Below are 23,662 nucleotides of genomic sequence, written 5' to 3'. Positions count from 1 at the left end.
CGCAACCAGTCGGCCCACCGAATTCTGGGTAATCTCTATATACGATAAGATTTCTGATTTCAAGCAAGAAATTGCATCTGCGAACGTTATCCCTGGCACTGTTCCACTTTTGGAAACTCCTTGCTCCACCGTGTGGCGCGGTCAAGCTGGTATCGTAGGCCTAAATTTGTCTGTTTCATTATTGATGCATTCCGCTCGCTTTACTCATTTTTATTATTTGGTGTATGCTTGGGTAGGTCGTTCCTGCGTTTATGTATACGCTCAGGTATTTATTGACTATGAGTATGACTTCCTCTTGAATTAATGCTTTATTATTGCTAATGGTTTTATTAAATATCGTAATTGCCGATTTTTTATGTGGCAAGCGTAAGGCCTAGATTCGTCACTGCATTGTCATTCATATTCCAGGTGTCTGTAAATCTCTTGCATTGTACGCTAGTAGCACTCTGTCTCCCGCATACATCAACCCCAAGGATCTAGCTGCAATTTTTGCTGAATAACTTATAGCAATTTTATGACTACTTTGTCGTAAGCTCGCATAAGATCTAGAAATCCTGTCCAAAAGGGCCTATTCTGAGCTATTGAAATTTCTATGCACTGCGTTTGTACAAAGACATGAAGAAGAAAAACTTCATTTCTGTAATGTATGGAAAATTACGGCAGACCTAAGCCTAGAGGCCTGTCAGAGGCTTGCGAGGAAAACATGAGACAATTCACAATGTAAAACAATATTTGTCACGCAAGGCAAGAAAACGCAAAGCTGTTCTCTGCAAAAAAAAAATATTAAGAAATCTTACACTAACACAGTACAAAAATGTCAAAACACTAATAGAAAATATTACAAAACTACTCAATCGGAACGCTCGCGTCTCCTACTGCAAGCCGGCCTCCGCTACAGTGTGACAACCAGCTATGACCGCTGGATACATGGCAACAGATTTCACAAAACACTGCTTCAATTCACACACAACACATGCCTCACAGCACACATGTAATACACATGTACGCATCAAGAATTATGCCTTAAGGGCAAGTCTTTATCGCAATAAAAAAAAACTCAATAATACAAAAATATTACAGTAATCCTTAGCTGAGGATATAACAAAGCAATGCTTTGTCTGGTGACCTATCTTTAAAAGCTAAGAAGCACAGACACATAAGCAGATTGCAAGTACATATGAGGAAATTACAGAGAGAACACCTAATGCAAGTACACGCATCGAAGCTAGAAATGTGAGAAATGGAAAGGTAAGTATTCCAACGCAAAAATCCAAGTACTTAGGGGAAGCTGGGTTAAAAAACAGTGGTAACCACAAGGGTGCCGTCATGTTGCTGAGACAATTTTTTTTTGTAATGCTAAAATTATTCTAAATAATATGAAAAAATAAGCATTTATGCGTAGCACGTAGGCATTAGCAAGGTGTAAAGTTAATTTCATATATTTTTCAGAAAGATCAAGTGGTCGCTTATAAAATTTTGATGTAAAATTTAAGGCGCTAAGAGGATGCCTTTGGCAACGCCTGAACTAGATGGCGCCATCGTACTGAAGGGGGTGCGGGATTGCGTTGATCGCGAATCTAGAATAAATCGCCTCTCATCGCGTCTGCCTGCGTGCACTTATCAACAAATGTACAACCTTTGGGGTGTATATTTGCCACACATCGATAATCGTCATCTGCCTTGCTTGCGTTCCCTTTCTTGATAACTCGGCGCTTGCTACTTTCCTGTCAAGAATGCTGTATCACACTGATAACGCGCCAGCCGTTTGTGATTGGGAAGTGTCGGGCTCGCAGCATTAAAGAGAGGAAACGCGAACAGAACAGATGATGATTATCGTTGTGGGACAAGACAAACCCCAAAGGCTGTAATTTTGTTTAAGGGTGTACACAGAGTAGCAATATGGCACTGCCTCTGCGGTTGCTGATTTGAATGCGTGGAGGGTTTCCTCAAGCGTTGGTTATATTACCTCTATGACAAACGCGCAGCTGCATCGAACACACAGAAATGAGAGTAAAACGAGGTTGTATTGTTGATCAACAACTTCTGGAATGTAACAATCAGCACGATTAAGGTACATATTTCGCTACTTACGAAACGTCTTGTTAGGCATATTACTACGTGCAATAGACACTTACGTAAGAAAGATATGGCGTATGACTGGAACTTCCTCTAAGCGCCGTGTAAGATTTAGGCATCCTCTAGGAGAAAGAAGGAAAGGAAAAAGCAGAAGGGCAGGGAGGTTAACCAAAATTACGTCCGTTTGGCTACCCTACACCGGGCGATCGGGAAAGAGGAAAACAAAGATGACAGGAAGAGAGAGGAGGGAAGGAAAGAAGGATGTTCGCGGTGAGTTCACTGACGCGTGTGGGCTAATAATAAACCTCTAATTAGTCATTAAGAGTATGCCTACACTGAACCTATTCTTTGGTTCCACAGATGTAAATTTTACGCCCCATCAACAGTTCTAATTTCTAATAATTTCTAATTCTAAAGCACAGATATAACTAATAACAAATGGGCTCCTTGGTTAACCCCCTTTCTTCTCGTATATATATATATATATATATATATATATATATATATATATATATATATATATATATATATATATATATCGCCGACGTTACTGCGTTCCTGTAGTCGGCCTGGGCTGTGCACTAACTCTACAGAATGAGCTCCACCGATTGATTGATGGGTGGATGCCTCGATGGATGGATGGATGGATGGATGGAAGGATAGATGCTAGGAGCGTCCGCTTTGCAAAGGGGTGATCGGTTGTGCACTAAGCTCGCAGGGCTACCATCGCCTTGGGAATAGCGCTACGCGTACCGCGAGAGTAATGGCGAACAGTGCGATGCTGTTTATAAAGGCGGCTTTCAAGCTTGCGGATGGGTCTGAGTTGTGTTTTACAAGCTGAAAAAACGAAATAAAAGGTGAGATGCTCAAGCACACAGGCCCCACTCGAAAGAGGTTGTTTCTACTGAGCTAGTGTCTAGGTGGCAGATGCATTCCCAAAATTGGAAAAACGCACCGCCTGAATGCATAACATTCCGATAAGGTTGACTTTTGCTGATGTCGTTGTAATCCTTTATTATTCAGATTCTAAGTATGACACAGCAATTTTTAGCTTAGTTCATTGCCAAATTTCAAACTCGACCGTAAACTTACTTGCCTCTCGCATTTGGCCATTCGTTCCACACTAAGACCATTGTGTTGCTTTTATTCAACTCGGAGCAAAGCCTTCCTTTGTTCACCATTCTTCTCGGCCGTCTCTAAATTTGAATGGCTGTTTTAAAAGGAAGGTTATGCTGTTGTCATTTCGTTCTTCTTTGGTGCTTATGCCTTGTGGGAACCGCGATCGCAGTAGCCATGAATATGCTACTACTATCAAATCGACAGTGATCAGCATCATTGCCGTTCGACAGTGCTTGGGAAGATCATCTGAAACGTCAGGTACTGAAACGCTTTTCATCTGCCGAGCAATACTAGGTCAAATGTCAGTCTTGACTAATAGACCTACTGTGCTGCACAACAGGAGGCTTTCCCGCTCTCGTACCATTGGAAAACCGCGTGACACTAACAAAGGCCTTGCACGAATAACTTTAGATGAATGGGAACCTCACCACCTGTTCGACCTCTCTACATGCTATTTTCTCTTGTACTCGCATTGCAGGACAAGACCTCTCAAGTACGGCAGTAACCATCAATGAATTATTTATTTTTCTCTCTGAAGAAAGGAAAGGAACAGCCACACACACCACATAAGTCGCACACGCAATTTATAACTACCGAAGTGGTGCCTTGCCGCTGTCTTTGTAACTTGTTGACGCATGAAGACACTGCCCTGCTCTGCTGGCACCCTGTGTCATGGCTACTACTCAGTTCTAGTTAGTCGATCTTAGTGATGCGAAAGTAAGGCTCTGTCAGGAAATCGACAAGCATGCTTAGCAGCACACGCTATAGCGTGATCAACTTAGACGATAGGAGGACAAAAATGAAAGGAGTGGCATGGGTCTAGTTCGATCTTATAGCTAACTACTCGTTCGGCACCAGTCCCGCCCCCCACACGGCTGTTACTACCTACCTGAAACTTCGGTTGTCAGTCGATATAATAGATCCGCTCCGAAAAGGGAACCCATACACCGAGTTATTATTCCAGCAAACACTAAAACATGTCACTGGCCTGCACGGAACATGCAGCACAGTCGCACCGTAAGCTGCAGTAACGGCTACATGGTGCTCCATTTTGGACAGCGTGTGCTAGATTGTTTTTGCTGCGAAGTATCCTTGCATCGGTTTCACGAGAACGAATCGAACTGTCCACCCGCCGTCAACAGCAAGCTGCGACTTGTACCGCTCTGTGCACAGCGGTCTGCTGAGCCCGACGTTGCCTGGTTACAGCCGCACGCATAGCTCTATACGATTAACTTCAGCAGATGTTCGTAGCTCGGAAGGAGGCGCCCTGAGGTATATACCTAAGAGTAAACGTAGGTATTGGGATTACGTGGCACACATGTCACATCCCTTGACACATGGCACGATATCATACAACTACTACATGTCGTGACACCTGATGCAATACAACGCCACTACAATGCAAAGTTTGAACGTACCACCGGTACACTGCATGCATCACGTGACAAGTGACAAGATACGATGCTGCTACTGACGATGATGATGATTTATTGACACCCCCTTTGAAACGGGGCGGTGAGAAATGGTCACCTCTTCTGCTAGACACCTCTTTCATTCAGGATATTTGTATAGATCTCCTTAATATCATTTTCTTCCTCAAAACTTGTACCTTATACTGCTACCTATAAAAATGCTACATGGCATGCCACTAGGTACTGCAATTCAAACTGTGCGCGTATCGATGTTATGCGGCGCGTTAGGTGCCGTGTATAGAGCATGTTTGCGCAGCAGCTAGGAAGCACTGTGGCAACACGATGCTGCGCCTACTGCTGCTGATGATGATGGTGATGATTATTTATTTCCATTTCTTTTACAGCGGGGTGGTGACAAAAATAGCCTGCTTTATTTGATTAGTTATGGTGTATATGTTTGTCATTCTTGTGTTATTGTATAATCTGCTTAATCTTGCGTTTCTTCCTCAAAACCTGTCATTCTACCTTGTACAGCTACCTACGCTACTGCTGCATGCGGTGCCATCTGGTGCAGTAATATGCAACTGCACTGTAAAGTGGGCAGGTATTGACGCTACGCGGCCCGCATCTCACATCACGCGACTCCTCTCGCACTAGGACGCGTGTATAGGGCATGTTTACGCAGAGGCTAGCAAGCACTGGCGTTGCGCAGTGGTGGAGTAGCTGACTCACGAGCAGACTACCCGGGTTTGGTCTCTGCGGGAACGGCTTTTTTTTTTCTCATTCCTAGTGATAGCAGCGACGTACACCGATGGCGGTGGACAACATCGCCAACCGAAATGGCTATTCGAATGAGCGCATGACAACTTACGCTGTAAAAACGGAAACAAGGGAACGTGGGCTAGATACGTGTTGTTATTGACTGCCGAATATTATACCTACTTCTCATAAGGTTTGGAAACAGGATGTGTTTTTTCAGGCGATCACTTCGACATTAGAATCAAGTGCGCTTTAGAATAAACTTAGAGCCCACATTTCACTAAAGCAAATTTGCCTAGCTTTTCAGTTAGACCTACCATGCCGGCCTGTTGGCTTGCCCTACGAAGTGATAATCATGATGCTATTTCTCCCTCGAGGGGGGCTTCCAAGCTAGCTGTTATGGTTTGTGCGTTGTATGAGTACATGTTTCAGATGTTTGTATGTCATCATATCGGTGCGTTGGGATGTCAGTTAGGTCACAAAAGTGTCAGTAGAACCTATATTTGATCCTCAAGGGTAGTTTCTGTCCCAGAGGCGCTTGATTACGGCGTAGAAAAACCTCCTGCTATTTTGTGGGCAATCGTAGACGCACACAGCCACTGACTTGGCTTGTGCATACCTTGAATTGGCATAACGTTCTAGGGTCTTCCGGATAGCCTGTTTATTTAAGAACTGCTGAAAGCCATTGACACGTCAGCGCTCTTGGAAAGCTGAAGATGTATTTTCCACAAATTACTATCATACTCTGGAAACCGAGTGCTACAGCGCCTATCTCACACTCAACCTCGCAACAAGATCTGTGCGTAATCTGCAACGAGGCCTAAAACTTCAGGAGCAGCTGCTTTTAAGGTGACGTTTCAGTGAGTCACGTCTCATGGTGAAATTCGAGGGAATAAAAAAATCAGATGCTCTCTCACGTAACACAGTAAATTACTATTAGGTCACTTAATACGGAGAATCACCAAGCTCTGTTACTTGTGGCCTAAGTAGAGCATTCCATTTAAATAACCATGATAACCTTCTTTTAAAACTATCCTCCTCTATTATTCGAACTCTTTTTTAGGAGAGCTTGTTATATTTTTATAGTGACATCTGCTCGTTTCTATATGTTGAGATGGAATATAAGCCATAGTTTACTAACCATATGTATAAGAATAAAAAGGAACCTGCGTATGGAATTGATGTATTACTCAGAGCTCGTTCATAATTCCGTCATTTTATACTTATGTCTTTATGTTATATGTTCGTAAATTATTATATCAGTTAGTGCAGAACCTCCTGGGGTAATACAAAACTCACCTTACTTCACCTCAGATGCTGCAAAATAAGGTCATTCAAATACTCCGGTCGCAGCATTTCTACAGCGATTGCATTGTTGTACTCTGTTGACATGCTTTGTCTTAATGTATTCTTAAGGTTTAAGCTCGGTCCGTTGCACTTTATAGGCATAACTTTGCAGTTTTATTTTTCCGTCACAGCAGCTCATGTCTAGAGAAGACAGATATTACTACATTAGTCAACATAAATAACCTTATCTAGCCACAAATATGAACCAATTATGTTAAACCAACCGTGCATTGCTTTGTCTATTTCAATATGATATTCCGTAACATACTTTGCAAAATATTCTCAGTCAATACTGAGCTTTAAAAAACAGCTAAGGCGAATACAGTTACTGCCTATGCTTCTGCTTACTATTTGGCAGCGTTCGTATCGCTCGCTTTTGTTTTGTGCTTTGTGCTACCTTTAGTTATATTTCTCTTTTTCATGTAACACATGCGCTTGCCCGTTTCATTTTGTACTTACAGAATGCATATTCTTAACATGCTTTTTTATATAAATTTGCTACTGACGCTTAGTATTTCCTGCTAGTGGTCATACATCTTTCCGCAATATTGTTGTTTGCACTGCCTCAAAATTATTTACCGTACATTTTCTTCTTTCTGCTATTTCAACTGCATCGCAATCGTATATGTCGAGGAGGCATCCACACAGCCAATGATTATGGGACCACCTTTTCTATATCATGTCCTGTGAATTCTAATATTTTAACTAATACCTTAATCATAAATAATAATATAATCAACAAATAAAAATGAATAACAAGATTTTCGGACTCAAACATATGTCATTGTCAGTGTTCTGGTAGTTAGGAGAGAACATTCTTTTCAGATGATTGACCATTCGGCGTTTTCAAAACAATTTATCTTAAAATGAATTATTAGTGTTCTGTCTTGGAGCAGGCTTGCAACAGTTTATTGATTTTATGCGGAAAGGGAAATGAAAACACTCCTTAGTTGAAACATGCCTCCTATACTCTCTTAAATATTGTATGAAAGCGCTTTTGATGCATTTATAACGACTGCAAAGAACGCTTTACAAATTCGGTACATAAACCACGTTCTGTAATTTCATTCAGCTGACGTGAGCACCGTTGAAGAGGATACTAAAACTGCGTTGCCTAACTACATTTCTTTTCAGCATTAAACATTCAGAGCATCTCTGGCGCAAGTATGTCGAACTTGAAGTAAACGCTTCGCAATATAAATATCGACAATGAACAAGTATATATACAAACAAACAAATGACCTGATTCTTGTATGGAATGCTACCTCACTGTTCATAATGTAAACATAATCGCATTTATTAAACACGTAATGACACCGGACTATGAGCTACAGCAAACACTATGAATAAAGAATTGTCGGATACTAATCCGTCGTTTTGGTTAACAGCACTGAAACTCTTCAGTACTTTTTTTTATTTAATGCGATAAAAGTTATTTCGGAACTTTACGCACTTTGCGGTATGTTTGTATCCAACGTATTTCATGTCACGACATGGGTCACTAGGTACAGGCCACTGGGCCTACGTACCGGAATTGAGAACTACTTCGACTTCTAGGCATGTACAGCTATGTATCTGCCAATGTGTACATGCGGACACATTTGGCCTATACATAAGAATGCAGAAGTGCCACACACTGAAAGATCTTTCATAAGTACCATTGGTGTTCGGCGCAAACGGACCCACGTCTCACGGCTTCCTCAAGCAGAGCAATACCACGGTTTAGCGCGCTGCGCCACTATGGTGAACTGCTAGCGTGGGAATAACTGCCAGCTTTCGCACGCACTGGCTCGCTATGCATCCCGCAGGCGATACGCCGACGTCGCGTTGGCGCCTCTAGATGGCGCAGCCCACCCAGAGGGACGCACGATAGAGGAGCTCGGCTGCAGTACACGCCTCATACATGACGAGCTACGTCTGTGGCAGCAGGGTGTGTCACTATATTTTGCTTGGTTGCTAATCTCATTGGCGTGGACATCCCACGCGATGCGTACTGCCCCAAATTTTTTAAATGCGAAGCATTGCTTTGCCTACTCGGAGCCAAGGTCAAGCGCGAGGACGTCCGAGGTCACAGAGCTTGTCGCCGATGCGCGCGCTCCCCCTGCTTCCATTCGCTCGCGGCTATTGGCTCGGCCGCTCCTTGCTCCGCGCGCATGCGCGCGTTCTTCCACACACGGGCTCGCAGCCCGGTATGCAGAGCTGGCGCGTCCTCTCCTTGCTCCACTCGCCGATACTCGTGTGCGCGCCACAAATAGACGTGGTTCGCTTGCGCTAGCTGCCTAACGTTCCACGTCAACCTTTGCTTGCAGATACATCAATAGGCCCTCCAGAGTATTCGGCGGCAGAAGAGCGCAGAGGCTCTGAAGAGACCAGAAAGGTACGCGATGTGTACCGAAGCGGCGAGGCAGGAGGCGAAGCGACGGGCCGACGAGATACGTGCGGCCGTGAAGCGGGACCAACAATAGAAGTTGGTCCCGCTTATGGGGGTGAGGTTACCTCAAGCCACGTCTGTGCGGTTTTTTTCCCACTTCCACCTCCATTTACCACTCCTCTCTACATGTGTGTGTGTATGTGTGTGTGTGTGCGCGTGTGTGTGTGTGTGTGTGTGCGTGTGTGCGTGCGTGCGTGCGTGCGTGCGTGTGCGTGTGTGTGTGTGTGTGTGTGCGTGTGTGTGTGTGTGTGTGTGTGTGTGTGTGTGTGTGTGTGTGTGTGTGTGTGTGTGTGTGTGTGTGTGTGTGTGTGTAAATGGAAATCAATAAATCAAATCAAGTGTGGCGCCCCCGAACAACAGCGGCACGTTAAGCTAAGGTCCTCTTTACGCTCGAGCCGCCCATCGCCGCAAGCCGCAACACACACGTGCGGTCGCACGACAAATTGCACATATCGAACACTTGTACACAAATTTCCGTTTACATTGTGTACGCAGTGTATACCTTACAAATTGTAAACCGAAATTTGTGCACACGGGTTTGATACGTGCAATCTGTCGCGTGACCGCACGCGTGCGGTGTGGCTTGCGGTGATGGGCGGCTCGAGCGTAAACAGGCCCTAACGGCCGCCAAACGGAAGGCCGAAACCAAGTGGCATCGATTGGATGGCCGCCATTTGCGTGTCGCAGACGCATACTTTCAGAAACACTTTGTTGACGAAGAATTTTGTGGGCCGTGTGACCTCTGCGACCACCTCGGGTTGCGATTGTATGGCGTCAGGGTGTCACGGCACGTGCATGTGGCGCTGCTCGAACGAGTGTTTCCCCGGGAGGACGTGAGTTTCGTTTGGGCTTTGCGGCACATGCAGGGGAGAATTGTTTCGCGTTTACGTTCTTTGTAACTGATTACCTCAGTTCGCGATAATCTTTACAGATCGTTCAGCTGCTGAAACTTTAAAAGAAATGTGGCAGTCCTGCGCGGCACGCCCAGCACAGTCACAGCGTAAGCTGGAGGATCAGCTCCATAGGAGCTCCATTTTCGCCAGCACACACTAGAGGGTATACGTATTCGTCTTTACGGCGTTTTCACGAGACCAATTTTGACTTTCCACCCGGCGTCGGCGGCGAGCTATGGCTCAAACCCAAAGGCAGGAAAAGCATAAAAAAAATCAGCCTTACACGCCGTACATCTCAGTTTATTTTTTCGATGCAACCGTAGTTACCTAAAAGAACAACGTGTCACAGGCGTGCAGGCATTTAACTCATGGTGAAACAGATACTTTGCAAAGAGAGGCTAGTTAATCCTTGTGGTTTTGCAAATGTCAGTGGCACGGTTTCTGCTAAACAAATTAAGCTGGGTGATTTCAACAAGCTCTCATAGCACAATGCTACGTAGGCAGTGAGATAGCACGGCACAAAGTGAAGGCCGAGGTTCAACGTCCGTTCGCAAAACCATGTAATCTATGTTACGGCAAACTTCGCTGAACATTGCGATGTTGTCTGGGTGTAAAACTAGACATGTGCTGCAAACTTCCCGAAGCATTGAATTAGGAACCGAGTTGGAGTGAAACAGAGATGAGGCTGTAGAGTTCACCTAACATTGGTGCAAAAGTAATTGTTCTGAAGTGATAGACGCCAGGAAAAATACACATTTGCATGCACCTTTCTAGCATAGTATAGCGCTCTAGTTTAATTTCGTGCCGCTGCTTTGTAGTGAAAGAGCCTACCGATGCGCAGGTAGACTGCGGTGTTGAACTATTATTTGCTGATTTATATGTACCAAAGCATGTAGGGATGGTGTCTAAAGGGAGAAAAGCTTTTCATCTACGACTCCTGCATACAGTGAGGGATATTGTTTTGTCAAGCCTAAACCTTTGAAGAAAAGGCAGGCTGGAATTGCGTCTTCAAAACAACACAAAACAAAATGTTAGCGCCCCACCTGCGTATTCCTAAATAAAATGAGCGACCTGAGCTAGTGCATGGCATTTGCATTCAACAGTTGCACTTCCCATGACTGCAGTTTTTCATACTTGCCTGTTTCGCGCAAAACTTCTCGCAGACTGGTTCTTTTCAATGACTGGAAGATAACTGTAAATTCTGTAGGGCAATATTTGGTGCTTGTGGGGCAAGAGGGTGCACTTGTCGCATCTATCATTGCGGCATTTCATTAATGTCGTCAACGTGAGTCAATCGAGTTTCTCGCAATACTAAGCCGCACCGCAGCAAATGTATTCACAAGTCTAAGCCACACATTGTATCGAGACAATGGTGTCGCGGTAGTAGCACATTGCACAACTGCTGTGGCTGTTGTTGCACACTGCGCAGTTGCGCATTTGCACGAAAGCAGTCACCGACACCAGATCGGTTTACTAATGTTAAGGGCAAAAACTGCAGAAACGAGTTTGACATGTTTTTTGTGCTTTGCTTAGCCGATTCATGTGCAACGCATGGCTCGAGTGACCGTCTCAGGAAGAGCTCGAATGACTCTCAGAACAAGAGTGACCGACAAAACCGAGCGGCCGTCTCAGCGAGAGTTCGTACACAATTGCTGACTATGTTTACACAAACTTTCGTGACACGTGACCGTGCTACCTTCTTTGAAAAGCACGCATTAAGTTGGGTTCTCTCGTCCAACTGCAGTCTTGCACGGCAAGCATATGTTCAGCCCCACAAATAATAATAATGAGTTGTATTATTATTATTATTATTATTATTATTATTATTATTATTATTATAAGGTCGCCTAGCCGACTATGACGTCACCGCAACGCACAACGCCCACTGGTAGTAACAGTGTGTATAGGACGCAGGTGGCCGTTTAACCGAGCCTCGGCGCGAGATACTATATGCATTGACCGGAGCGCAGTCGAAGTTGTGAACGAAACACAACAGGTTTTTTTTGTAATTTTTTGTTTACCATACTTTCTAGTTTATTAGTTTATTCAAACTTGGAACGACTAGAATTTCATTCAAGTGGACAAGCACGGGCTGTCCGTTTCCCTCTCGTAGAAGCCCATGTATTGACAGCAGGCGGGAATTCGACGATATCAGAAACTTCACTGTGAAGTTGCGAAATATGAAAAGTAGAAACTCGACGTAATGTTAGAGCCGCCTTAGCGGTTGCTTATGATTTCATTTGCTTCGGAACAGTTTTGAAAAAACAAGAATTAGAGCCGTTTTCTGTAGCCATACTCCCTCCGTACACGGCCATGTATTCACAGCAGACGGAAATTCTGTAACGCTTACAAGTTCACTGTAAACTAACAATGACAAGTAAATGAAACTAGGCCTAATGATAGAGTCGTCTATGCGGTCAATATCAGTAGAATTTTTTCTAAGATATCTACATTAGTTTAATAGCTCCAGGGCACTCGCGAGAAAAATAATAATTTTTTTTTCTGTCGACGCGACACGTAGACCTACGGACATCGATCGCCGCCTCAGGGCAGCTATATACAGCTTCGCTGTAAAACAGTTTCGCAAGCCGCACTGCAAGTCGATAATAGGCATCCCAACAGAAAACAGGTGTGCTCTCATAATTTATTTCTGGCAGAGCGTACTGAGACGGACAGAGAGGGAGGATGACACGCCCGGGACTAGCAACTGAATGTTTAATATTGATTTCCCATACTTGGTATTGTGCCATAAGAAGTATGAGAAATCAATTATAAACATTAACTTGCTAGCCCTATGCATGTCGTAGTCCCTTTCTCTCCGTGGTAGATCGTTCTGCCGCAAACCAATTGTGGTATATGCAAACAATCGCGTCAGGCAATTACTATTCTGAGGTGTGCTCTCCTAAGAAACAAAGAGCACATAAAAACACTAAGACAGAACTTTTCTCTCGATGACTGTCGATGACAAAGCGGTTAGCTTTAGCATGTGGCGACGCACTGTATCTTTCAAGTCACGTTTATTTAGTATACGTAGTTGCCATGTCGAGGTTTCTGTTGCTTCGGCTTATTTACAACATACCCCAGCATAGTCGCACCTTGCTATGGTACTCGCCCATGAGCACGGCGGCATCACGATGAACGTACGAAGACGACAGAGTGACGGTGCCGGAATCACACGTCTGGTATCACGACGGCATGGCGACACTGAGATGACAACTGCTAATCGATAACGAAGGAGAATTGATTGACATGAAGAACACAAGGGGAGCGGACGGAGAATCGTACGACAGATGTGTGACGACAAGATCGGGGTAGAATTAGCGCAACAGCATCACGACCCCGAAGTGACAACGAATGCCTGACAACGACTCTATGACGACGATGCCATGACAATGATATGACGACCACGTGATAACGACCGGTGTATGACGACAATGGCATGACGTAGACTCTATCACGAAGCCTGTATGACGACGATGGCGTAACGACGATGACGTCACGAGAGGCGTGTAACAAAGCCGGAATGACGACAATGGCCTCAGTTCAGCTAGCCCATACCTCGCTGCTTAAGCTATCACACAAATTGAAGGTAATTTCCAGAGGATGAGTACACTGCCAATTTTTAGCACGGATAGTCCATTACAGTCTTTAATACAGTTTTGCGATCGTCGCTAAGAAAAGCTTTGACTCCAGATTTCTCTCTGTGCGCCGCTATGTACATATGAGTAGCATGAAACCAGCTAATTTCGCTTACTTGTGGTTGTTTTTTAAATTTTTATTGCATTTTCTGTAAAGCGAATTCTGGGTAACTTTTCACTACAGTCGCAGTATTTACGAGGGAAGCATAAGATAAGCGAAGACGCTTGATATTGGCAGGGCAAAGGTCTATTCGGTCCAGGAAAACGTGAAAATAAGCTGAACATTTGTAGAATGCTTGAATCTGAATTCGAAGACAACTTTTCCAGCTCTTCTGTACAGAAAAGTCCGCTACATTTTCAACGCAATATTTCCGCTTTGGTTTCGATTCCAGAAAAAAGCAGTGTTTTTAAATTGCCCTTCCATATTCTTAGAAAAAAAAATTTGGCAGTTGTTAAACTTAAGAAAACAAATACAACAAACATTTAGAAATTACATCAACAGTATCAAATATCTTCAACGCGTGAAATGCACTTTCAGGTAGCCTAAACGAAAAAAAAAAGATGGTATATTATGTGCTGCTCTTAATAGCACTGATAACTTGCAGGCGAGGCATATTCAACTGCCTTCTAAAGCAAGTAAGGCTACTGTAAAATTTCAGCCTGGACTGTTTTAGTTGATGGACTGTAGCAGGTACAGTTCGAAAAATTGTAATTTTTTTTAATTGGAAATTGTCCGGTTCACACAGTGCGATTCCTACATTTACTTCATTAATGCTCTATTTTTGGCACTTCATGCGAAAATATAAGCCTCTGAAGAAACGTCTCCGCCCCGCATATAATGTTTTTAAAGCCTCATATTTAACTTGAACCTCATATTGAACTCACCAATGAAATCATTTTTATATCTTAGTTATGTGCCGATTGAAAAAGTAGCAGTGTCGGCCGAAAGGCGAAGCATCGATTGCAGCAGAAAATGAGTAGATAGCTATTGGAAGTAAGAATAGTAGCTTTATCGACCATACAAACTCGTAAACATTTGCTTACGAACTAAGTTAATAAGCTTGGTGTCACGCGAGCGCAGGCAAACGTAATCACATCTCACTCGATGAGCGCAGGCACTCGCTGTGAAAACGCTGGCGTGAGGAAGAGCGGCCGCAGCAACAACGAAATTGACCTTCATGCTATACCTCTCGCTTCGACGTGAACTGAGCGGCGAGAACACAGCGCACATGAAGCTATGAGCCCTCGGTGCACCTACACTCCGTACTTGTTAGAGATCGTTTTCAAGATAGGGGCCACAGGGCCACACTAGAACCCTCCCCCCATCACTAGTACTTCGTGTCTGTGGATAACGGCGTGCTTCGTACCCACCTTTCTCCCTTTCCCGAACGTGATCAAGTCACCATCATCGGCTCAACCTCGCACCCTTTCACTTGCATCTATAACTTAAGGCTCGCGACCATTGTGTTATCGCACCTCGAATATATACGTAACATCACGTTGACGCCGACAACGACGGCTGAAATGAGCCTGGAGTGTCCACATAATTTATATCGCAATAGTAGTGGTGTTAGTCCCACACGTACGCTTCAATTCACGTTGAGTTACACATCCTAAGGCCATGCCAGTTGCCGTGAAACTTTAAGCAACCTGCGTGTATGCGCAGAAACAGGATGTAACTATAATCCTTTGGTACATGGAATAATCTAGAACAGATGCTGTCACTGTTCCTATAAGGGGTGTGTTAATTGGGAATTGACCGGATTACACTACGAGTTCGCGACAAGCTCTGTTTGTGGAGCACGTCGTCCGGTCCCTACTTTATTCAATTCAAGTTTATTTGCATCCATACATGTACACATGACAGGAGTACAGACAAAAAGCCAAATGAATTCTGCTTGACGGGGTCTGTACCCCCTACAAAAAGGGCACAGTGCACAATAAAGAGAACACAAACATACGGTAATGTATAAACGAGAAAAAAAAAGTGAACATTAGTGAACATTGTGTAACAGAAATGCATACGAGTAAAAAATCAACAATAGAATGCTGCAAGAAATTGTATTACAGGAAGCGAATGGTATGAAATGACACAAATAATACAGCCTTGAAATTCACATCTATACATAAGTTATTGACAAGCAGAGAAAATTAGTTAAGCGTTCATGGCGTCAGTGTATACGAGAGCCGGAATGAACCGAATCAAGAGTTAAGCAAATACACCATCAAGGATCAGATGTCTTGAGACTTCTTATGTTCACCATAAACTGGCATATCAGGGAGAAGTAACGCTTCCACGTCTATCGCACAACTGATGCAACCGTGCATCAATTGCGCGCAAACCATGAACACTTGTGCTGTAAAAAGTGGCTATGCCGCATATGCATAGTGCTTGAGACAAAGCACGCTTTACGTAACAGGTACGGCAGGTGAAAGAACTGAAAAAGTATGCGCAAGCCACGAACTATGGGAATCTGTGGACGCGAAGCTTCTAAGATCTAGATGCATCTGTTAATTCCTAATATGTTGCCGGTATGTGATTTTCACTCAGAACCTACTATGTGAAGCTATGCAGGTTCGATATTACGGTATGCAAATACTTGCAGATACCATGCATTCGATGACATTTTGTATCGGAGCAATGCACGACACTTAATTAGTTTGACTTGAGTGTCTCTTGCTCAAAGTAAATGGTTGTAACTGCCTCATGTTCGAGCATATACATACTTGTGACCTCTTGCAAATCACTCTCAATGCCTCGAAGCTGTTGGTCTTGTCGTGCTGGTAGATTATTTAGAGAAAGGAACGTGTGTTCAGAAATACGAAACACCTCACTCCACTTTCATGCGTTTGCACCATTTGCAAGAACATGATCAATGTTACATCCCTATAAAGACACAGGTATATATCTTTATCGGACACTTTAAACTATACAACCACATGCGTGTCGTGTACTCCAGGGCCACTACGCAAGTGACTGGTTTCCGAATTCTTCCATGGTAACACCACAAGCAGTCTTCGTGATTTCCCTTTCTAGTCCACAACTGTGTGTTAGACCCACGCTAAGCCTGCTTGAGGAGACAAAGACGCAAGATAAGGAGAAGAGGGCAAATAAGCTAGGTCTACATGTTATGCCTAAGCGATTGTAATGCGATAGCATTGTAGCGATTGGCAATCCATGCTTTCAAAGCACGTTCTCACTCATTGGGTGGCGTTGCGAACACGATTAAACCTTTTGCAACAAAATACACCTGGCCCTGTTGTCACTATCGGCCAATTAAGTAACCACATTTCATTACACAAAATCTTTAATCAGTCCAGTTTTTGATGACACTATTTCCAAAATCAGGCTAATTCGCGGTATGTGATGTTACAATGAGAAGTTATTATGTGAAGCTATGCAAGTGCGATATTATGGTATGCAGCGACTTGTAGATACCATGCATTTGATGATCACTGGAGTCGGACCAGTTAATTCAGCGAGCCAAGACATGGCGACACCCATGGCGACCACAATTGTGATTGACCAGGACGTGATGACCGACACTGCACTAGGAAACCCCTGATTACTACGACACTGTCGCGAGAAGGTTCTTTTGTCACTCTGTTCCATAGCGCCGCCCTTTCTAAATGTCTGTATTTATTAAAATAGCATAAACAATTTTCTTTGGGAAATTATTGCAAACAAGTTGATATAGGACTTTATAAAACACATCTTAACAAACGGAGAAGCAGGTTCTGCTGGCACAAGGTAAAACTGTACTCGAGAATTTCATCCAACATTGTGCAAGACATCGAAAGTGGAAAGCTTTCCTGATTTGCCAGAGCGCCAATGTACTGTAGACACAATTAGGAACCGGGCCAATTGTCTCGAACTAGGTTATTGCCGCGCGCCCATTGAACCACACAAATCCACTAATCTTGTATTTCGAAATAGCTAAGCGATAATCACGGCGTTCCTACCACAAATAATCATAATATGAGACGAACGTAGTGTTGCTCTCGTCGGTAAAGAACGGTAAATAGACTTTTGCGTTTGTCCCTAGTATGAGGACACTTTTTGATTGTGTGTTTGACGTGAATATATATTTATTTACCGATCCTCAAATGTTGCTTGGCTCGAAAAAATTTGGAGAAGAACGGCTGCTGGTCTTAAACCCAGAGAAAGTTGCTGCTATGAAAGCAATATCAACTGCTTTACTTGTTTATTTCATTTTCTTTCCTTCCGGAGCACGTTGTGAGTGAATCCGGGAAGTCAATAAACGTTAGATGCGCTTCAATATTGCCCCAAAGGATACAAATGCCCACTTTACTCGTGCGTGAAATAATTTCGGCGATACTTTTCTGGACCCAATTAATGCTAGCATTTTCATAGTATTTCTTTCAACTATATAGTAGTAACTCCTTCTTATTATTTGACAATGGCGTCGGTCACATCAGCTGCTAAATGCAGCTGTTTTAACGCGATAGCGAGGAGGATCCCATGTCGCAGAAAATCCCGTGTCGGCGACGGTGTTGACGGAAATGTCCGTGCGCGAAAATTTCCATATAGATTTAGGTATATCTATATGCCATGCCTTGCTATATGACACGCGGTACATGCGGGTTATATTTCCATAACATTCTATCACTACCGTTGACCATACTTTGCCTTGCATTCTTGACAAAGTTATTTATCGGAATTTTGAGCATGACAGCCACCAAGAAAATACCATGCGACAAAACACCGACAGGGGACGCCGTTTATGATAAGTCTTCTTAAATACTAAATGTGGGAAACATTGCCAGGAACCCGAAAATGATGCAATGTTTTTTGACACGGCTCTGCACTACCTCCGGGATCGGGCGAAGCAAGAGGATGCGTTTCTACTAGAAAGTTCACATTCGTACATAGCTTTCGCCGCCATCGTTTCCCGGTAAACGTTACGGTTGCATAAGCTTTAGCTGCCGGGAAGCGTGTGAAGCAGCCAGAGATCTTTGAATGCTATCGCTTTCCACTCTTGTAAAGGTGAAGTTTAAGCGTCCTCTAAATTTGTTCGTCTATTTCATTCTCCTCTGGCGACCGATGAAGGACTGCTGCCCAGACAGTTTCGAATTTGAACTTCCTATACACTAATGTGTTGTTTTTTTCTTCTTTTTTCTTACTGCAAAAATATTTTCAGAAAGCCGTGGCATACTGCACAATTTTATTTCTTGAGCTAGATTTTTTACGAAAGCTGACATTATTTGCACGAGAAATGAATATTAAAAAATAAATAATAATAATAATAATTAGAAATGAATATTCAAATGAATGAAGTACATTACTGCACCTACTGAAACTTGCGAATAGGCGCCGGTGTCTTCAAAATTATTATCCGGTTGAAAATAATTCTAAACATTACGCCTGCTTCGCGATATGTGTTCCCTAAATTTGCGACGAAATGCATAGGTATTAAGTAATTTTTGCACTTTAATGAATTGAAATATTTTTTTTTTAAATAAGTGGAACTGTACATTTTTGCGGTGAGCTTGAGAACGCTTCTCTGAAAGCTCCGGCTAGTTTCAAAATTTTTTCCAAGTGGACAGGCCTTCTGCAATAACTGGTTTGAATTCATGCTTATGTGGTTAGCTAAGAAGTTGATTAGTGAAATGTCGTTAATTAGTTATTTATGCATTTTGTTTTGCAGTGTATACAATGTCCGCCATTTCGGTAGTCGAGGTCAATGAGTACATTGGTTCCATGTGCCACAAGCAGTTTTTAAACATTATTTTAAATTCCTGTTATAGTTTAACCGCGAAGTAACTACGTCAGCGACAACGCAAAGTCTCGCCCACCTGGCTAATGGAACCCCGTTGTGGGTCAATACGGAATAATGCGCTGAGAGGTCACCCTATACCTGGTATCAAGCCAGAAATTCGTGACAATGGAACCTCAATGTTGGCTAAAGCAACCTAAAATAATGTAGCTTTAAAAATCAACGTCAGTGGTTTAGCTGTGACTAGACTCAAGTAATACCTGTTTCTTCTTCCATAACTAGTTAGCGTTGTGGTCGAAGTTCACCGGGAACGTATCATGAAAACAGCACGTGCCGACCCGTCGCGCACATTTGTTTGACAGTGGAATATTCGGGGCGGCGGTCAGCAGGTCGTTTCATTCGCTTAAAGGCCTTTCCGGTCCAGTTTTATCACCGTTGCTTATTTTGTAAAGCTTGGAGCAAGGGTACTAGGTAAACAATGCTTAGAAAATTGTACCGGAAGAGCGTTAGAACCTTGAAAGCTAGCCAAACATCTTTCCTCGGAGCTGCGCTAGCTACCTAGAATGGGATGCACGGTGGTGAAGCACAATGCAGGGCACGCGGAGACATCTTTGACTGCTGTCACCTGAGTGATAATATAAACAATTATACCAATATAATACCAACATAATAAACAATATTAACACGTTGCATGTATGTTATGTATCGACAACGTTCAGGCATGACTCGCCTCTTACTTCGATCGCGGGCGGAGCTTTGGCAGCGCCTCTAGGTCCATCGCCGTTCGATATTGCGGCTCTCTCAAAGCTCAAAGCTTAGTAGCGACGCGATACAAAAGTTTACCAATCACAAGAACATGTTAACACCTCGCAGGAAAACGCGAAAACTTGCCACTCGTCATCAACGGCACGTTGCCCGCGTAACCTCCAGCTCGGTCCCACATAGACACATGGCGCCGGACGATAGACAGCGCTGTGATCGCAAAATGGCAGCGCCGTCAATAAAACGGTCTGCACACACACACACACACACACACACACACACACACACACATATATATATATATATGACTATTATTTTATATTAAACTTTTTATTATTGTCGAGAAATACTTTTGTGGAACCCGATCCACAAATCATCCATTTTTGTTCCCCGGAGAGAATCAGCAATGTTCTTTTTTGGGGTCTTGGACGTTCCACATAGAATGACCCCACTGCGACTATTTCTGTCGGCCCTCTACTTGCACTTCTTAGGAAGAACCGAATACGGAGGCGGCTGTGTGTAACCGTTCACTGTCTTTCCCTTTCAACTGAAAGAAAAACACAGAGTAGAAGTTTCTAGGTAATAAGTAATCTCCTTAGTAAAGCTAAAACTAAAGAAAGAAAGCCTACTCTCGCTGTGCCAATCTGGACCTTCGGACCGACAACCCTGCAAAGAAAAATTATTTCCTGTTCAATATCCGTTTGTCTCTCCGACGGCTCCATAGAATCCAGCGATGCCCACTTCTCGCCTTCTTCCTTAAAGGATTTTCTACAATATTTGCTTTTTTTTTCTTCTCCGCGACGTACCTCTTACGTGCTCATGTCTACACCGGTGTACCGAAAGACTGGGGAAAAGAGGCACACACAACGCATCTACGAAAGATTTCTTTGCGACGCTGTGAAGATGTAAGGTCCTAATTACGTTCCAGTTTGCTCGGGTACACTGCTGAGCCCTTAGGCAAAACATTAGCGGCACCTTGCAATGTAGGAAAAACAAGATTTGCTTGATTTCGCTTGCGTGTTCCTTCTTTTCTCTATTGCTTCCCAATTCTGATGGCAAGAAAAGCCAGCGTGTAGTGAGCCTTCTGGATTCCAAAAGAAACCGATCCATGGCGTGTAGTACAATAAAAAAAAATGAGAGGTGAGGTTGCTGAGGAACTGAAGCGCCGTTAGAGGGTGGCTACATGAGATAAAAAAAAAATCTAAAGGGTCACAGTACATAGGCCGGTGGTTTCTGATGAGGAGGAGGGCGACCAAAGAGGAGGATTAGCTGCTGCGAGAGAGTATTAGGTTGCAAATCATACCACCCGGGTCTCCGCAACCACTTTTCAATTTGAGGAATGTCTATAATTTATCTAAGTGTCACATTGCTTCTTACCAAATCTAGGTCATCGTGAGAGAATTTTCCTCTCACCTGGCACGGTTTGGCCGTACTCGTTCATTAATGCGATAGCAAATATATGGACACTCCCAGCGCATTTCTATCTTCGGCGTCGCCGTGAGGTTCCGTATAAAGTCCAAGGGCGATAACACCGTCGCCGCGCGCCCTACGCTTTACGTGCGAGTGAAAGGGTGCGAGGGGGGCCAACGATGGCTGCTCAATCTCGTGCGCGTGAGAGGGACGATTGCGAGGAGGAAGCGCGCCGTCTTCTTTCGAGCTCGAGGCACCCAACATTGCGAGGGGCGGGGGGAGGGGAGGGAGGATGGTCGTCGTTCTTTCCAGCTGCAACTGCGCAAGTGGTGGCTGCGCGCGGTCGCACTGCCGTATCTTGAGAGCGATCTGGCTTGGGTGCCGCCAGAGTCTAGGTACGTCGGCAGCTCGTAGCTTTGTACGTGGTGTGTGTCCTCGGCGCTAGCTTTGCGCTGAAGCGACAGGCAGCACAGATGACATTTCGCCCGCTGCTGCTGCCGCGTTTCCTCGTGCCAACGTTTTGACTGCGAGTGTCCGCAGTCAGCGAATGTGATGTGCTGGTGTTTGCTGTGCGCGCTGACATCATGCTTTCAATTTAGTTAACAAGCGAATGTTTACAAGTTGATGCGGCCGATAAAAGTACTATCTTTACTTCGTATGGCTGTCTGCTAATTTGCTGTCGAATCGATGCTTCGCCTTTCGGGCGGAACTGCGTCTTTTTATTGTTATGGTTGCCGTTTCTTTTCTGTTAGGAGTTGTTTACGAAGCTTCAGCATTATGATGGTCTTTGTATGTGGCACGAACGATGCTTTCGTGACGTTACGGCGACAGGGCTTGGCGACGTCCCCTGACGGTGCTTCGAAGCGACTCGGCTTATCTTCTCTGTAGTGTTGAAAAGGGGACGTCTTGTTGGACCGTACACGCACACTGCGATTTTCTTTTATGGAGCCGCAACCACCCATATCTTGAGAACAGGAAGCCATTAAGGTAATATTATAAATTGTTCCAAGTTTCTCATGAGCACACCTTCGTTAAAGGAGCATTCAGACACTTTTGTGACGTAGTAAGGAAAGCGTTGCCAATCTGTTAACAATGCTCATGCGAACATATCACCAAATATTATTGGACTGCGTGTAGCAGGCAAAATACAATCTCGTGTCAAGGGCAATAAACAGTTCTCTTACTCTCTCTCATGTTGGTACAACGCAACAAGGAAAGGAACGAACGTCCGAGCCTACCACAAGAATGAACATATATATGTGTTCCGTCTTGGCCAGCTCGCCTTGTGCCTTCTTGTCCTCGTTGCGATGTACCAATTTGAGAATGAAATGCCAAGTCGGCCAATCCTCAACACTAGTGCGTTTGCTGTCGCAACCAAATGTCTTCATCTAAACCTGATTGAAAGCAGTTGGCCCACCAATGTTATTGGCTAATTTCGTGATTTCAAAACCATTCTCAAAAGAGAGAGAAAGCCGGGCATTGGTGCGATAGTTCCACTTATAGTTGAAAGATTCTGAAACTTTCTTGCACAGTGAGATTTGTGGGACGATGTACTTTACTGGTGAGGGAATTCTGTGATTAGCGAGGGACTATGTGATTAGCATCAACATGGCATGTAGTTGTATATTCGTCTCTGCGTTTAGGCAATGAAATGCAGTTTTTACCATCGTAAACATGAGGAGATAGTTACTTCTTCCACGCACATGGAGATGGAACTTCTGCCGTATAATCAGGCTGCCTAAATTTAAGAAAATATTGTTCACGTGCGTAACATACCAGCAGACAATAAAAACTAGCTTGAAGAGCGATTATGTCGCGTAGTTGTTTTCAGGTCTCAGTGGGTTGAGACACTCATCCTTTGTTATATGTCGCTTATGACTTCTGCTCGTAGAAATCGATAACCGCGTTCGTCCACTTAGAGAAGTTTAAAGCGCTGTTGCATATACAGGGTATTAGTCCCTCACTTTAGATAATATTCTAGCTGAGATGTGGAACAAGCGCGGAGCTTGGCAGATTAACGACTTTGTTTGGCAGCTAATCACGGGTGCATTGTATTAAGAAAATGGGTGCTAAGTGA

The 23,662-nt window shown here is 43.9% G+C and overlaps 1 protein-coding gene and 1 long non-coding RNA gene across 4 annotated transcripts in view; one reads left to right on the top strand and one right to left on the bottom strand.

Annotated features, from left to right (window-relative positions):
• Positions 1–23,662, bottom strand: part of LOC135919946 (neural cell adhesion molecule 2-like) — a 284,587-nt gene that overhangs the window by 103,473 nt on the left and 157,452 nt on the right. The window lies entirely within an intron of this gene.
• The window catches only part of LOC139059151 (uncharacterized), a 62,936-nt gene that overhangs the window by 12,669 nt on the left and 26,605 nt on the right, over positions 1–23,662 (top strand). Inside the window, exon 3 of one of the 2 annotated variants that reach the window (XR_011513959.1) lies at positions 9,023–9,132. The exons of the other annotated variant lie outside the window; for it this stretch is intronic. This is a non-coding gene — a long non-coding RNA (uncharacterized lncRNA). Of the gene's footprint in view, positions 1–9,022; positions 9,133–23,662 lie in introns of those variants that run through there. 2 annotated transcript variants of the gene reach the window in all.

This window comes from Dermacentor albipictus, chromosome 1, assembly GCF_038994185.2.
Source record: "Dermacentor albipictus isolate Rhodes 1998 colony chromosome 1, USDA_Dalb.pri_finalv2, whole genome shotgun sequence".
NCBI classification, from domain to species: domain Eukaryota; kingdom Metazoa; phylum Arthropoda; class Arachnida; order Ixodida; family Ixodidae; genus Dermacentor; species Dermacentor albipictus.
Note: the sequence above shows the minus strand (reverse complement) of the source record. Positions and strands in the feature narration are given on the sequence as shown.